The 17,893-nt window shown below is 46.5% G+C and overlaps 1 long non-coding RNA gene across 2 annotated transcripts in view; it reads left to right on the forward strand.

The window, feature by feature from the left end:
• The window catches only part of LOC118912924 (uncharacterized), a 47,915-nt gene that overhangs the window by 18,701 nt on the left and 11,321 nt on the right, over nucleotides 1–17,893 (forward strand). The gene's annotated exons all lie outside the window — the stretch shown is intronic.

Here is a 17,893-nt window from a genome sequence, read left to right on the forward strand (position 1 = left end):
TACTGTATGCACAGGCCAGCTTAGATATCTCCTTCCTCATTCCCATGGCAAGTCCAGGAACCGGTGGGATGAGTGCATCTACAGCTGTAGCAGTGCGTGGATCTTTGTTGGGGTTTTTTGATGATCATCTTCTGGAATGACTCTTCCAGAGAGTGCTGATGTTGGAAGTTCTCTTTCATATCGTATCTTAGTTCATTTTCGGGATAGCCCAATTAGGCTTTGATCTTCTGTATAGACGCAAACAGACCCTTTGCCTACACTTTTATATGCCCTTTATACCCTTGTGTAGAACTCATTGGAGGTTACCACACAGGAACTGCCCTTTTTTTCTTCTTTTTTTTCTTTGTTTTTGGTATCACTAATCTACACTTACATGATGAATATTATGTTTACTAGGCTCTCCCCTATACCAGGTCTCCCCTATAAACCCCTTTACAGTCACTGTCCATCAGCATAGCAAATGTTGTAGAATCACTACTTGCCTTCTCTGTGTTGTACAGCCCTCCCCTTTCTCCCACCCCCCCATGCATGTTAATCTTAATACCCCCCTACTTCTCCCCCCCTTATCCCTCCCTACCCACCCATCCTCCCCAGTCCCTTTCCCTTTGGTACCTGTTAGTCCATTCTAGAGTTCTGTGATTCTGCTGCTGTTTTGTTCCTTCAGTTTTTCCTTTGTTTTTATATTCCACAGATAAGTGAAATCATTTGGTATTTCTCTTTCTCCGCTTGGCTTGTTTCACTGAGCATAATACCCTCCAGCTCCATCCATGTTGCTGCAAATGATTGGATTTGCCCTTTTCTTATGGCTGAGTAGTATTCCATTGTGTATATGTACCACATCTTCTTTATCCATTCATCTATTGATGGACATTTAGGTTGCTTCCAATTCTTGGCTATTGTAAATAGTGCTGCAATAAACATAGGGGTGCATCTGTCTTTCTCAAACTTGATTGCTGCATTCTTAGGGTAAATTCCTAGGAGTGCAATTCCTGGGTCAAATGGTAAGTCTGTTTTGAGCATTTTGATGTACCTCCATACTGCTTTCCACAATGGTTGAACTAACTTACATTCCCACCAGCAGTGTAGGAGGGTTCCCCTTTCTCCACAGCCTCGCCAACATTTGTTGTTCTCTGTCTTTTGGATGGCAGCCATCCTTACTGGTGTGAGGTGATACCTCATTGTAGTTTTAATTTGCATTTCTCTGATAATTAGTGATGTGGAGCATCTTTTCATGTGTCTGTTGGCCATCTGTATTTCTTTTTTGGAGAACTGTCTATTCAGTTCCTCTGCCCATTTTTTAATTGGGTTATTTGTTTTTTGTTTGTTGAGGCGTGTGAGCTCTTTATAAATTCTGGACGTCAAGCCTTTATCGGATGTGTCATTTTCAAATATATCCTCCCATACTGTAGGGATCCTTCTTGTTCTATTGATGGTGTCTTTTGCTGTACAGAAGCTTTTCTGCTTAATATAGTCCCACTTGTTCATTTTTGCTGTTGTTTTCCTTGCCCGGGGAGATATGTTCAAGAAAAGGTCACTCATGTTTATGTCTAAGAGGTTTTCGTCTATGTTTTCTTCCAAGAGTTTAATGGTTTCATGGCTTACATTCAGGTCTTTGATCCATTTTGAGTTTACTTTTGTATATGGGGTTAGACAATGGTCCAGTTTCATTCTCCTGCATGTAGCTGTCCAGTTTTCCCAGCACCACCTGTTGAAGAGACTGTCATTTTGCCATTGTATATCCATGGCTCCTTTATCAAATATTAATTGACCATATATGTCTGGGTTAATGTCTGGATTGTCTAGTCTGTTCCATTGGTCTGTGGCTCTGCTCTTGTGCCAGTACCAAATTGTCTTGATTACTATGGCTTTATAGTAGAGCTTGAAGTTGGGGAGTGAGATCCCCCTACTTTATTCTTCTTTCTCAGGATTGCTTTGGCTATTCGGGGTCTTTGGTGTTTCCATATGAATTTTTGAATTATTTGTTCCAGTTCATTGAAGAATGTTGCTGGTAGTTTCATAGGGATTGCATCAAATCTGTATATTGCTTTGGGCAGGATGGCCATTTTGACGATATTAATTCTTCCTAGCCACGAGCATGGGATGAGTTTCCATCTGTTAGTGTCCCCTTTAATTTCTCTTAAGAGTGACTTGTAGTTTTCAGAGTATAAGTCTTTCACTTCTTTGGTTAGGTTTATTCCTAGGTATTTTATTTTTTTTGATGCAATTGTGAATGGAGTTGTTTTCCTGATTTCTCTCTCTGTTGGTTCATTGTTAGTATATAGGAAAGCCACAGATTTCTGTGTGTTGATTTTGTATCCTGCAACTTTGCTGTATTCCGATATCAGTTCTAGTAGTTTTGGGGTGGAGTCTTTAGGGTTTTTTATGTACAGTATCATGTCATCTGCAAATAGTGACAGTTTAACTTCTTCTTTACCAATCTGGATTCCTTGTATTTCTTTATTTTGTCTGATTGCCGTGGCTAGGACCTCCAGTACTATGTTAAATAACAGTGGAGAGAGTGGGCATCCCTGTCTAGTTCCCGATCTCAGAGGAAATGCTTTCAGCTTCTCGCTGTTCAATATAATGTTGGCTGTGGGTTTATCATAGATGGCCTTTATTATGTTGAGGTACTTGCCCTCTATTCCCATTTTGCTGAGAGTTTTTAACATGAATGGATGTTGAACTTTGTCAAATGCTTTTTCAGCATCTATGGAGATGATCATGTGGTTTTTGTCTTTCTTTTTGTTGATGTGGTGGATGATGTTGATGGACTTTCGAATGTTGTACCATCCTTGCATCCCTGGAATGAATCCCACTTGGTCATGGTGTATGATCCTTTTGATGTATTTTTGAATTCAGTTTGCTAATATTTTGTTGAGTATTTTTGCATCTACGTTCATCAGGGATATTGGTCTGTAGTTTTCTTTTTTGGTGGGGTCTTTGCCTGGTTTTGGTATTAGGGTGATGTTGGCTTCATAGAATGAGTTTGGGAGTATCCCCTCCTCCTCTATTTTTTGGAAAACTTTAAGGAGAATGGGTATTATGTCTTCCCTGTATGTCTGATAAAATTCCGAGGTAAATCCATCTGGCCTGGGGGTTTTGTTCTTTGGTAGTTTTTTGATTACCACTTCAATTTCGTTGCTGGTAATTGGTCTGTTTAGATTTTCTGTTTCTTCCTGGGTCAATCTTGGAAGGTTGTATTTTTCTAGGAAGTTGTCCATTTCTCCTAGGTTTCCCAGCTTGTTAGCATATAGGTTTTCATAGTATTCTCCAATAATTCTTTGCATTTCCATGGGGTCCGTCGTGATTTTTCCTTTCTCGTTTCTGATACTGTTGATTTGTGTTGACTCTCTTTTCTTCTTAATAAGTCTGGCTAGAGGCTTATCTATTTTGTTTATTTTCTCGAAGAACCAGCTCTTGGTTTCATTGATTTTTGCTATTGTATTATTCTTCTCAATTTTATTTATTTCTTCTCTGATCTTTATTATGTCCCTCCTTCTGCTGACCTTAGGCCTCATCTGTTCTTCTTTTTCCAATTTCGATAATTGTGACATTAGACCATTCATTTGGGATTGCTCTTCCTTTTTAAAATATGCTTGGATTGCTATATACTTTCCTCTTAAGACTGCTTTTGCTGTGTCCCACAGAAGTTGGGGCTTAGTGTTGTTGTTGTCATTTGTTTCCATATATTGCTGGATCTCCATTTTGATTTGGTCATTGATCCATTGATTATTTAGGAGCGTGTTGTTAAGCCTCCATGTGTTTGTGAGCCTCTTTGCTTTCTTTGTACAGTTTATTTCTAGTTTTATGCCTTTGTGGTCTGAAAAGTTGGTTGGTAGGATTTCAATCTTTTGGAATTTTCTGAGGCTCTTTTTGTGGCCTAGTATGTGGTCTATTCTGGAGAATGTTCCATGTGCACTTGAGAAGAATGTATATCCCGCTGCTTTTGGATGTAGAGTTCTATAGATGTCTATTAGGTCCATCTGCTCTACTGTGTTGTTCAGTGCTTCCGTGTCCTTACTTATTTTCTGCCCAGTGGATCTATCCTTTGGGGTGAGTGGTGTGTTGAAGTCTCCTAGAATGAATGCATTGCAGTCTATATCCCCCTTTAGTTCTGTTAGTATTTGTTTCACATATGCTGGTGCTCCTGTGTTGGGTGCATATATATTTAGAATGGTTATATCCTCTTGCTGGACTGAGCCCTTTATCATTATGTAGTGTCCTTCTTTATCTCTTGTTACTTTCTTTGTTTTGAAGTCTGTTTTGTCTGATATTAGTACTGCAACCCCTGCTTTCTTCTCACTGTTGTTTGCTTGAAATATGTTTTTCCATCCCTTGACTTTTAGTCTGTACATGTCTTTGGGTTTGAGGTGAGTTTCTTGTAAGCAGCATATAGATGGGTCTTGCTTTTTTATCCATTCTGTTACTCTGTGTCTTTTGATTGGTGCATTCAGCCCATTAACATTTAGGGTGACTATTGAAAGATATGTACTTATTGCCATTGCAGGCTTTAAATTCGTGGTTACCAAAGGTTCAAGGTTAGCCTCTTTAGTATCTTACTGCCTAACTTAGCTCGCTTATTGAGCTGTTATATACACTGTCTGGAGATTCTTTTCTTCTCTCCCTTCTTGTTCCTCCTCCTCGATTCTTCATATGTTGGGTGTTTTGTGCTGTGCTCTTTCTAGGAGTGCTCCCATCTAGAGCAGTCCCTGTAAGATGTTCTGTAGAGGTGGTTTGTGGAAAGCAAATTCCCTCAGCTTTTGTTTGTCTGGGAATTGTTTAATCCCACTGTCATATTTGAATGATAGTCGTGCTGGATACAGTATCCTTGGTTCAAGGCCCTTCTGTTTCATTGTATTAAATATATCATGCCATTCTCTTCTGGCCTGTAGGGTTTCTGTTGAGAAATCTGACGTTAGCCTGATGGGTTTCCCTTTATAGGTGACCTTTTTCTCTCTAGCTGCCTTTAACACTCTTTCCTTGTCCTTGATCTTTGCCATTTTAATTATTATGTGTCTTGGTGTTGTCCTTCTTGGATCCTTTCTGTTGGGGGTTCTGTGTATTTCCGTGGTCTGTTCGATTACTTCCTCCCCCAGTGTGGGGAAGTTTTCAGCAATTATTTCTTCTAAGATACTTTCCATCTCTTTTCCTCTCTCTTCTTCTTCTGGGACCCCTATAATACGGATATTGTTCCTTTTGGATTGGTCACACAATTTTCTTAACATTGTTTCATTCCTGGAGATCCTTTTATCTCTCTCTCTGTCAGCTTCTATGCGTTCCTGTTCTCTGGTTTCAATTCCATCAATGGCCTCTTGCATCTTATCCATTCTTCTTATAAACCCTTCCAGAGTTTGTTTCATTTCTGCGATCTCCTTTCTGGCATCTGTGATCTCCCTCTGGACTTCATCCCATTTCTCTTGCGTATTTCTCTGCATCTCTGTCAGCATGTTTATGATTCTTATTTTGAAATCTTTTTCAGGAAGACTGGTTAGGTCTGTCTCCTTCTCTGGTGTTGTCTCTGTGATCTTGGTTTGCCTGTAATTTTGCCTTTTCATGGTGATAGAAATAGTTTGCAGAGCTGGGATGAGTGACGGCTGGAAGGACTTCCTTTCTTGTTGGTTTGTGGCCCTCCTCTCCTGGGAGAACAGCGACCTCTAGTGGCTTGTGCTGCGCAGCTGCGCGCAGACAGGGTTTCTGCTTCCTGCCCGGCTGCTATGGAGTTAATCTCCGCTGTTGCTGTGGGCGTGGCCTGGCTCGGGCAGCTACTCCAAAATGGTGGAGTCGCGTTGGAGCAGGAGCTGCTGGGAGGCTATTTATCTCCGTAAGGGGCCTCCCTGCAGCCCAGGGGTTAGGGTGCCCAGAGATCCCGGATTCCCTACCTCTGGATTAAGTGACCCGCCCTGCCCCTTTAAGAATTCCAAAAAGCACCCGCCGAAACAAAACAACGACCACCAAAAGAAAAAAAAAAAAATTTTTTTTTGATTAAAAAAAAAAAAAAAGGTGGTCGTTCATTTTTCTTTATTCTCCGGTGCCAGCCTCAGGCCTCTGCTCACTGGTCTTTCTGCCCTGTTTCCCTAGTATTGGGGTCCCTATCCCTTTAAGACTTCCAAAAAGCGCTCGCCAAAACAAAACAGCAAAAAAGCAAAAAAAAAAAAAAAAAAAAATGGTCGCGCGCTTTTCTTATGTCCTCTGTCGCCCAGCCTCCAGTGCCTGTGCCTGCTCACTGTTCTTGCTGCCCTGTTTTCCTAGTATCGAGGGCCCTGCACTCTGGCCCGGATGGCGGGGGCTGGGTGTTCGGCAGTCCTGTGCTCCGTCTCCCTCCCGCTCTGCCTGCTCTTCTCCCACCGGGAGCTGGGGGGAGGGGCGCTCGGCTCCCGCTGGGCCGGGGCTTATATCTTACCCCCTTCGCAAGGCGCTGGGTTCTCTCAGGTGCGGATGTGGTCTGGATATTGTCCTGTGTCCTCTGGTCTTTATTCTAGGAAGGTTTGTCTTTGTTATATTTTCATAGATATATGTTGTTTTGGGAGGAGATTTCTGCTGCTCTACTCACGCCGCCATCTTCCGCCCCTCCCCCTGTGCATCTTTATCATAGAATTTTCTTGCAGTTTGCAATTTATAGGCTTGCGTGGTGTGTGTGTGGTTTTGTCCCACATCTGTCTCCTCCATGAGACTGTCGGCTCCCTGAGGGCAGCCACTGTGCTCGCTGTGCACCAGGTCTCCCCAAAGGCTGGCACGCTGTGGGCCCTCAGAAGGCTGCAGCTCTCTGGGGTCAGTGCATCCTGCCTCTGCACCAAACCACTGCACAGACACCAGTCAGGCCTGGAACTGCCCCATGCCAGTGTGGTAGCCTTGGATCTTGGAGCCAGGCAAGGCCAGAGGCTCGGGTATCAGCAGACAGGCCGGGTGGCCACCACAGGCCCTGTGTGAAGATCCCTCAGGGGACTTTGGGGCCATTTCAGGGCATTCTAGTAGCATTCACTCAGTCATTTAAGACATGGACTCTTAAGCACATTTCTACCAGTCTCCCCCAGCTGACCCAAATCTCTTTTTGCCAATTTTCTCCTATAACATTATCCAGTAAGAATGCTGGAAGGTGGTGGTGTGATTATTGTGGAGAGGTTTAGAGTTTTCCAAGCAACTCTAGAGCCTTCCTTTCATTTAATACAAAAACCTATGAAGTAGGCAAGGCAAGTATTATCATCTCCACTTAACAGGAGTGGAAAATGAGATGCAGAGAGGAATGTGACTTGCCTTGGTCACGCGCTTGCAAGAGAGAGCAAGTCTGAACCCTGGTTTTCTGACTCCTGGAGCAGAGCCCTTTTCCCTGCGTGCAATGCCTCCACTGGAAGCGGTTTCACTGGGACAGACTTGTCCCTCATGCTCAGGATGCCAGTTCTTCACTGAGTCCAGGGTGCCTGTTATTGTTGGACAGAAGAATAAGAGACAGGGAGAGAGACAGTCCATTTGCAATCTTTTGTCCACCCGAATGAAACTAACACCCTGGGGGCATTCCACGTGTACCAGGCACAGGGCAGGAGCTGTCATTCTGACTGCTCTTCCCCACCTGCCATCTTTGTTACTTAAACAATCCCATGAGATAGGGCTGATGCTGGAAAACCATTTTGCAGATGAGGAAACTGAGGCCTAGAGAGTATAAGTGACTTGCCCAAGGTCACATCACTGATAGCCCAGCTAGGATTCAACTACTGTTCCTTTGACTCCAAGCACCCATGGGCTTTCTGTGCCCTCACCTTACTACTCTGGGAAGAAGCCAGGAGAAAGACAGAAAGCAGATGGTAGGTGATGGCTGTCTTTGACCTGAGGTGGGGGTCAGCTGCTCCAGCTCTTTAACCTCTTGACAGGTTTGCCCAGGAATGAAAAGGGTTCTTTCCACTTCTGTTCCCTAACTCTTCCCCACACAGGGCGGGCTCTGCACAGAGACCAGAAAGTTTATTTAGAAGCTTCAAGAGTGTCTGCCCCCAAAAGAGATACGAGCGAGTGACGGGGCATTTGTCAAAGGTAAAAAGCAGGAAAGAAGAACAAAGAAAAGTCAGTGTGAAGCAGCCAGAGGGAATAGGAGCCAAGGGGATAGTGGCCAGCAGAGAAAGACAGAATGACTCAGGGAGACGGATGGGTGCCCTGGGGAGGGGTGGGAACAGGCCTGGGTTGGTGAGCTGCAATTTGTGAAGTTTACAGATAAATCTTGGTCCTTTCAGCAAAGCTTATCTGTAATGGGCTCTGCTCTGCTGAGGCCCCGTCTCCTGTAGACATAAATCATTTTCTAATTTATAACATGAATAATTGATTTTGCCTCTGTAGCCTCAACAATAAATCTCCCGATCACACATGCATAAGAAAATAATAATAATGAAAGCGATCAGGATATGCTGCCATCGATTAACTGTGAGAGGGGCCACTTGACTCGCAATTCATGGTTTAAGTATTCCAGGTGGCACTGTGCCCACAAGCCACTTCTGCCCCTTGTCCCTGGCCTCTGCCTGTCACTGGTGGGGAGTGGAGAAGAGAGGGGAAGGGACTGAGAAGGGAGGGAAACCTAGGTCTGGCCACAACAGGCCGGAGTTGGGAGCAACTCAAATGTCTCCTCAGTGGTTGTCATTCATTCATTCAGCCACTGTTCCCTGGGCGTCTCTTGCTGGGAAGGCCCTAGGATAGGTATTGTAGGGCAAAGCAAGACCTGGTATTTGGCTTCAAGGCGCTTGTGATCCAGTTAAAGGATGGAGCTGGCATATGCAACTTGGTGTGCTCAGGTGGCTCTGAAGGAGAAAGGGGCTTTCACGCTTGTGTCATGGTCCTCTTCAAGCCAGGAATGCTGGAGGTGCCCTGACCCCTCCCTCCCTCCTCACTGGGCCCTGCAGATCCTGTCTCCACAGGCCCTGGGACCCCCACCCCTCATCTCCACTTCCCCACTACAGCCTGGGTCAGGCCTCCATCTCCTTTCTCCTGGCATCGCGGTGACCTCCAGAAGGCTGCCCTGTAGCGCTCTTGGCCTCTTCCCCTATCCATTCTCCCTTACCTAGTGAGTTTTAAAATGACAGGTGGGCTTTCCCACAGGCCCTCCACTTCAAGCCTCCCACTCCACCCTTCTCCTTTCCCCTCCAGCTTTATCTACCATGATTCCCCTCCCCTCTGAGTTCGATCCATATTCGAGTTTGTAAAAACTTCCAGAGATGTCCTGTTCCTCTTTCCCACCTCAGACACCTTTCATGTGTGTTCCCTCTGCCTGGGCTGCTTCCTCCGCACCCCTGCACCTGTTGTTTCATCCTTCGGGTCTCAGCTGCAGCATCGCGGCTACCCTAGACTGGAGGAGATTTCCCTGGGAAGCACTCCTACCACACCTGGAGCTTTCCCTTCATGTCACGCATCACGTTGGGAATTTCCTGCTCAGTATTTTTCCTTTCTGTTGATGATAAAGTTCAGAGGCCAAGACCCACACCTTCTTTGTTTTCTGCCACTGTTTCCTCAAGACACAACACAGTGCCTGACCCATAATAGGGGCTCAGTGAATGCTTGTTGAGCGAATAAACAGATGACCTTCCTGCCTCCAGCCTATTTCCTCTCCGGATCGGCCTGCATAGAATACTTTTTTTTTTGCAGACGTCATGGTCAGATTATCCTTCTGTTCACAAAATTGTCATTTGTTGCCCAGTAGTTGTACAGGAAGCCCAAGTCACCTAGCCTGTCCCTGACAATGGCAACCTGTCCTGCTCAGTCATTCTATCTTCATAGCTCATGAGTCCTCTCAGTGGACTCTCTGCTCACTTATTGAAATCTTACTCATCCTTCAGGACTTGTCTCTGATGCCAGCTCTATTATAGCACTTATTTCCCTGCTTAAACCCTCTGATGTTCCCCTTGGCTCTGGGAGGGAAGGGAAGCATTGAGGAGTTTTAGGAGGAAGAGTGATGTGGCCAGACTTGGTGCTGATTGTTCCTAAAGCTTCATGGGGGTGGATCAGACGGGGAGGAGACTAGAGATGGGCAGGCCTTCACTCTGAACCAGACCCTGGCCCAGCAACTCAGATCCAGGGCACCAGGGGCTTGGTCAGGGCCTCACAGTGATTCATCACCCGACTTAGATTTACACCCAGTCGATGCCAAGGCTGCTGCTGTTTTATCCACTCAGTTATGCTGCTAATCTGGTCCCCAGGACTGCAGTTTCCCAGCTCCCTGGATCCCTGGCCTGAATCCCAGGGTCTCCCTTATAATGGAACCTAAAAATAGAAGCCACTTTTATAGTGTAAGGGAAGAGGCAAAAGACCCAGGCAGGGTTTCAATAGACAGAAGTGACACCTGGAGGGCTCTCTGGGGAGCACGGAGACTGACCCCGCAGGCTCTGAGAGTGAGAGAATGCAAACTGTCTCCCCCACTTACAACTTCTCTCCTATGCCTTTCTTGTCTCTGAACCCATGCCTTGCCCAGGCTCTGTCCTCATTCCCAGAGAGGGCTTGCATAGCCATCAAACCTACACAGGACATTAAAGAGAGCTAAGGAGCCATCAAACCAAAGCCAGTGGAGAAGAGGAAGGGGGTGTGGTGGGCGCAGGGGTGAACATGTGGCCCTGGGAGTCTGAAGTGACTGGCCACTGTCTTGAACAACACAGCTCTTTCTGATTGATCATCCTGGACATTATGCTCCCACCCAGAGGTCAGTGGATGTGTCCTAGATGAGCCTGCGTGCCAGGAGAACTGCATCACACTATCTATGGAAGGTTCCAATCCTGGCAGTGGATTCTAGACAAGTTACCTTCTTGAACCACAGTTTCTTCATATTCACAATGACAATTTTGAAAAGTAGTAAGGTTTTAACTGTAACAACTGAGGTATAACTCACACATAACAAATCACACAAATCTTAAGCATACAGCTTGATGAATTTTCACATATGTGTACACTTGTGTAACTATCACCTAGATCAAGATACAGAGCATTGCCAGGACTCTGCAGGGGTCCTTCATACTCCTTCCCTGTTAGTACCACCCACTCACTCCATCCCTGCTCCACCAAAGGTAACCACTATTTCTGATTTCCATAATTACAGATGAGATAGATATATTTTAAAAATTTATATAAAATCATACAGTGTGTGCTCTTTGGTGTCAGGATTATTTCCCTTAGGAAAAGGGTATTGAAAGGATCAAATGAAACAGTCTGTATCAAAATACCTAGTATGGCACCTGCATACAGGAGGCACTCCATGAACAGCCAAGGAGGCATGCAGTGGCTTGAATCAGAAAGGCCTGGCTTCAAAACTAGCTCCATACCATGCCGGCTTTGTGCAATCAAAGTCTCAATCTTCCCATCTGTAAAAGGAGATAATAATTGCTACCTCATGGGACTGTCATAGGCGTTAAATGAGATAAAGGAGGTGTAGCATCTGGATGGTAAGTGCTTGATAGATGACTGTTCTGTACTCCTCCCAGCCATGGTGCTGGAGCCAGAGCCACAGACTTTCTTCTGGAAAGCCAGTTACTTTGCTCTATTCCACTGATTTTCAAACTGCATTCACTGGAGACTCAGGATCCTGCAGTCATGAATCAGAGGCTGAGGGAAATGGGGAGAAGAACAGGGGAAGGAGAAAGTTTAGCAGATGGGATCTGGGTTTCCTCCTCCTGATCAACCACAACAGCTCTGCTGCTGTCTGTTTGATTAAGGCAGGGTTGGTGGTATTTGCAAAAAGGGTTCTGCCTCTACAAAAGGTTGGAAACCCACTAATCTATAACCACAGGGTATTGCTCAACATGCCAGCCAGATGTTGTATAAAGGAGAGAACAAATGAGAACATATTCATGCTGATTGGTTAGACCTTCCTGAAAACCTCTCCAGACAAATGCCCTACACCCAGTGCAAGGACATTGAAAGATGCGCCAGAAATGAATAAGGCAGTTTCTTTCTTTCTTCCCTTTTTTTTTTCTCCTCAAGTATAGATTGCTTTCAAGGGACATCTACATTTCTATTTATTTTATAAAATGTAATTCAAGAATAAGGTAAAAATTTAAAAGAAAATCTTTCAATGATTGAGATAACTCTTGGTACCAATTTCATAATAAAGTCATCTCCTTACTTTATGTCATTGCAAGGGAGGAGAAGATTATTTTGTTTGAACACTTAGTTTGTTCACCAGGCTTAATTCTGATTCACCATATCCAAAACTCAAATCTAGCCTCAGAGGATGGAGATTTATTGACTAGGATGCCAGATGAGAATAGGTTGCAGGCACATCTTTGAACTGGCGTTTTGCTTTTCAAGGTGAATGGGAGAAAATTTATTTGCATAGATGTATTGTAGTATGAAATATCAGCCTCATTATTTTTGGTCATACCTCAAAAATAATAGCAGTGCTTGTTCTCCTGGCCTCTTTTGCTGCAGAGAACAATGTGGAGTCCATCCCCCACTGATCCTGATGAGAGGACTCATAGTCCCATTTCATGAATAAGAAAATCAAGGCAAACTTAAGTTCAGATAAGGAGTTTTTTTGTGTGAGGCTGTGAATGTATTAGGATCTCAAATACTAAACAGAATCAATGAACAAAGACACAGGGGCAGAGGCAGATCATGGGATCTGAGCAGGGACAAACGTGGCCAGCAGGAAGCAAGATGTGGAACATGGGAGGGGATCAAGCACAGGCAGTTACACACCAGGTGTGCAGACTGAGAGCAGGTATGACCACAGGAGATGCCAGCAGAGGGGTGAGGAGCTGGCAGTGGGTTCTGTGTCGGGCCCAGGTGCATAGCCTGTGTTCCCTGCAGTGTGTGTATGACCCAAGGAGAGAGCCGCCGAGGACTCCAAGGCCCCTGGCTTCCAAGCTCTGCCCAATAAGAGGTGTCTCACCCTGAGGATAGGTTTACTGTATGCAGGCCATTTAATCCTCCCAAGCAGTTGGGCAGGCTTTGGAGATAATAAAGAAAGAAGGTAATAGAGTGGGTCTGCAAAGCCTTTAATACACAGCATTAAAGGGTAATGGGAAAATCGATGGGACTATACAACAGGGTCACCCCAAGTGCCAGTAGGGCTGTCATTAATGGGACAGTTGGCACTCTAGCCACTGCAAGCTATTGGGCAGGATCCCAGACTGACCTCTTCAGAGTTCAGATGGCCTCATGGACTCTCCAACTTTCCACCTGGATCAGGACACTAAGGGACAGCCTTCTTTTCTCCCTTGGGCACACCCCACTCTCCTAACCCTGGCCAAGTGACAAAAATAGCTACCATCTCCATCTATTGATCATTTTCTATGGAACAGGCTCTAGGCTAAGAGCTTTCTGAATTGTTGCATTTAATCCTTACAACAACTCCATAAATTAGCTACTATTACCATAGTTTCCATTTCATATGAAGTAAAGTAAGGTCCAGAGAGAGACATGTGCCCTTGATCAATGGCTAGGACAGAGGGTGGGTGGATTAGCACTCATCATAGGATACAAGAGCTGAAAAGGGTCTCACAGAATACCTGGCCTGACCCCTTAGGACAGAGAAGTGGAGTAACTGCACAGAAGAAAATGTGTGATTGGAAAGCAGGTGTCCTGCCTTTAGTCCTGTATTCTTTGTCCCCATTATATCATCTGATCATTTCCATCCACAAAGCACACACTCCACTGGCTTTGGACTTTGGAGTCATTCATTCTAATTAAAAGGTGGGTTATTTAGAAATTGTTTCAGTTCAATGTGAAGTTTCTAGTGCCACTCACAGTATTCTGGAGAAGGGGCTGCTGAAGAGCAAGAAGGTCTGGTTATCGTTCTTAAACACCAATGGCATCTGGCTGGGGAGAGAAAAACACACAGACCTGAAAAACAACCTTAGAATGAACAAACAAACAAACAAACAAATGTGAGAGGGTATGATGCTAACCATACATACTGAGCCTCAGGAAACCAAAAGTGAAGGAAGGTAGGCTCAGCCAGAGAAGGTGGAGTTTAGACTGGGTGGTTAAAGGACAGAGGGATCAGGAACAGAGGAAATGAGAGGGAGTGGCATGTCTGATTGTGGAAACCAGGTAAGCGAAGGCCTGGAGGCTGGAAAGAACATAGTGTGATATGCTGGTCCTTCAGGAAAGGAGAATTCGTGCGGCCGAATCAGAGGCAGTGGACTTTAGACTCGGGGGAGGCAGTGCTGAGTCAGTGTAGACGGTTAAACAAGGTAGTGTAAGATGACAGCTGCGGGTTTAGAAAGATGTAACTGATGTCAGCCATCCTGGACTATTGGAAGGTTGGAAGACCAAACTCTAGCTAGGAAGGTAATGAAGGAAGTCTTCCAGCCATGGAGTAGTGATGGTAGTGGGGGCTAGTGCGGTGGCCAGAAAATGATCAAGGGGTGAAGCCACGAGGGGTGCAGTGAAGGGCTCACTAGGGTTTGGTAAGGGCTGAACCAGAGAGGGGGTCAAGTAGGATCTACATGTTTAGGCCTGAGAAGCTTGGAGAGGGTGGCAAACTAGGTAGTTTGGGAACTGAGTTTGAGAACTGGGGAGGAAGGGAAGGGAGAGAGGTTTTGAGAGGAGGGATATCATGGCAGACACAAGAATCCCAAGGTGAAGGGGAGCAACGGAGAACAGGCCTTTTCTCTTGAGGACCGTTTCCCTTTGAGCTTCACATTGGAGAGGCAGTTCCATAACCGTTTTCCCCATTGTTTCTTCCCGGTTAGCCTACCTCCAGGGCACTTGTTCTGCGAACCGCGTGGAGTCGGGTGATGGATATGGGCTGGGGAGCCGGTCAGGATTCTGTCCCTTCACTGGCCTGGAGCCCTGGGCAAGTCATGGAAGGGCAGCAAAGGGAATAAGACCCACCTCACGGCGCGGCCAGGCTCAGAGGAGAGGCATGCGAGGTGCTTACCCGATTCCTTACACTCATATGCTCGATGAATGTTACCTACTGCGATTGCCAAACCAACTGTAACATACCACACAGTTCAAGTTCTCAAACCACCAAAATGTTCAGCGCACACGGGAATCGTTGAAAACAGGTGGATTCGGAGGAAAGGCTATTGGATTTACCAGGAGAGTCGGAGACCGTGACTTACTTGTTCAGGTTAGGGCCGACACAGCATCTTGTCTGAGTCTCCGGAGGGGCTTGTGGAACCCGCAGTGTCCTGGCCCTCTGCAGACCTGGAGAGCAGAAGCTCAGGGGCAGGGATCAGAGCTATGTTTTTAGAGAGCTCCACAGGTGATTCTGAAGTAAACTGAAGTCTGAGAACCACATTTTATCCGATAACAAGAACCTTCTGGCAAGATCTCTAGCCTAGGTGATCACGACAAGGTAACGGGGTGCTCTCTCCCCCATTGGCCAACCCATCCATCTCCTTGAAGCAAATTTCTTGTTATAAGGTCCCTCTCAGCCTCAGACTCTTTCAGAGAAAGGGGAGGCAGGGAGAGAAGAAAAGGGAAGTCAAGTCTGTCAGCAGGGAAGAGAGGGAGGCTGAGGGAACAGGGGAGGGCCTGAGCTGGGGGGCGGAGGGGGCCAGGCCCCCAGGCCAAGGGGAAGGGGCAGTGGAGCTCGCTCCCTCACGGTGTGGCCTATGCAGGGTTATTAGAGGAAAGAAGAATGAGTTTCTGCATCTTGGTGGAGCAGGGCAAGAGTCATCAGCAGACATTATTAAAATCCTTTGTGAAAGACACATCACTCTTCATCAGCAAAGCTCTGTTTGAAAAGGAAAATCAGCTGAACAGGTGGGGACTGTCCTTTCCCTCCTCCTGTGAAAGAGCCCAGGGCTGCCTCCTGACTAGTGTGGGACCCACTGAGGCAGGAGAGCGACTCTGGACCACCAGCGTCCTGGCACTGTGTTCACAAGGGGCCCTTTCCCCTGCCGCAGGGAATGGGTGGGTGGCTGCAGGGACGGCACCAGATACTGGGGGGACCAGGGATGACTAACTGCCGCACAGGGGCCCTAGACACCCCAGAGACTGTCTGCGAGGGGGAGCTGCAGCATGGCTGCGGGGGCCAGGCCTGATCTGAGCCTCAGGCTCTTCCCTGGTCTCCCAGCGCCTGCTCTCCCCTCCTCCCTGCTGTCCTCCCTTGGACCAGAGGCCTCTCTCCTGATCATGTCACTCCCTTATTTACAGAAGCTCAGAAATTGCCCGCTGTGGCAGGAGTCCATCCATACACCTTAGCCCAAGCCCTTAACTCAAGGCTTTTCCCAGAATGGCCCCAAACAGCCCTGCAGCCCTATATCTGCACCCACCCCGGCTCCACCCCCACTAGGCTGCAGGCAGCGCCAGTTGCTATTCCCAAACCCACGCTGCCCTTGCCTTCTCCCTCCTTTTGCTCAAGGCAGTTGCTCTGCCTGTAATGCCCTTTTCCTTCTTCTCTGCCAGGTGATCTGCTTCATGGCCCAGATCAAGCGTCCTCTCCTCTGGGAAGCCCTCCCTGACCTCTCCAGGAAGAACTAATTATTTCCTTCTCCAGGCTCCCATGGCAGGCATGCCACTGTTTTACCAATTACCACACTATATTCTAGCGGGTTGTAATCCCTTGTTTATATTTGTCTCTCCCCATTATAGGGAGTAGTAGCAGGAAGTGGGGGAGGGTTGTATTTTGTTCTTTGTATCCTCCACAGAATAAGACATAGTTCTTAATCAAAATACTGGCTAGCATGTATTGATGGCTTATTCAGTGCTTGGAAGGTCCTTCTTATACATTTTTTTCATGGAATCCTCCAAGTTACTGAGCCCGTTTCACAGATGATGAAACGGAGGCTTGAAGAAGTGAAGTGACCTGTCCAAGGACACCTGGCTAGTATATGGCAGAACAGGGACTGGAATCCAGTACTATCTGAATGAACCTCCCCCTCTTTGCCCTGCTCCTGCTTCTTAGTGACAGCAGCCCCTTAGGTAGACTGGCAGAGGGACCTCTGGTCTAGATCCTACGACACATCCCACCAGTTCAGCCGCTTCCCCATCTCTGTGAGCTCAGGCTTTCTCTGCCTCCAGGGCACCACACCACTTGCCCTGACATCCTTTGTCCATTTTCTGCCAGACAAAGCTTTCTTCCAAAGCCCTAGAGAAAGTTTTTTGTCCCCTTCTCAGGAGAAGCCCCCAATCACTTGACCACTCTCACTGTCCTCAGTTCAGCAGCCCTTTTGGCCATCCTGTCTCCAATCCCCTCCCCGGCCCCTACTGTACAATCAGCCATTCAGCTTCTCTTCCCAGCATCTCAGTTCCCTGTGTTCCTCTGGCCTCTGTCTAAGCCCTGAGAAACCTGCACCCGACAGTGTTCTTGTTTCTACCCCCTGGTTTCAGATAACTCTGGAGGCGGACAGAGCCCTGGGCAGTTTCACAGCTTCTTCCTTCACTGAGGCATTCAGGAGTGGCCCCTCTCTTCCTAAACTCCAGATTTCAAGACAAACTCTGATGTTATGACTTTGTACTCTTTCTGAGACTAGCAGCCGAGTTTTTTCAACTCTATAGGCCCCACAATCCCTAGGCCAGACTGTGCACCCAGGTAGATGCCCGGTCAGTGGTGAATGAGTGACTTCATGGAAAACACCAAGAACATTCCAAGACTATGTTCTCAGACACGCCACTCTTCATCTTAATATTCTTATCCTTACATCAATCTTCTTGTTGGTCCCTCTGGTTCTAGAAAGGATGGTATCAGCTCTTCTCTAAACCTGGCCCCTTCTTCTCCACTGTGCCCACCTTCTTGGGTAGCAACTGTCCAACTGCTCTAGGGCAGGCCAGTGGGCCCTGATGATCTCCCCTTTACTGCTTCTGGGGTGTGAGCATACTAAATGAACCCCTCTTTAGAAGACCAACAGAATTCATCTCATTTCCACATTCACTTAATCCAAGGTAAGAAAGCACCAATCATATACTAGGACCTGTAATAGAGAGGAAATGTGGTTCAGGGCCACCCAGTGGGGTACAGTCCCTGGTGGGACAAATCACT

This window comes from Manis pentadactyla, chromosome 8 (assembly GCF_030020395.1).
Source record: "Manis pentadactyla isolate mManPen7 chromosome 8, mManPen7.hap1, whole genome shotgun sequence".
NCBI lineage: Eukaryota > Metazoa > Chordata > Mammalia > Pholidota > Manidae > Manis > Manis pentadactyla.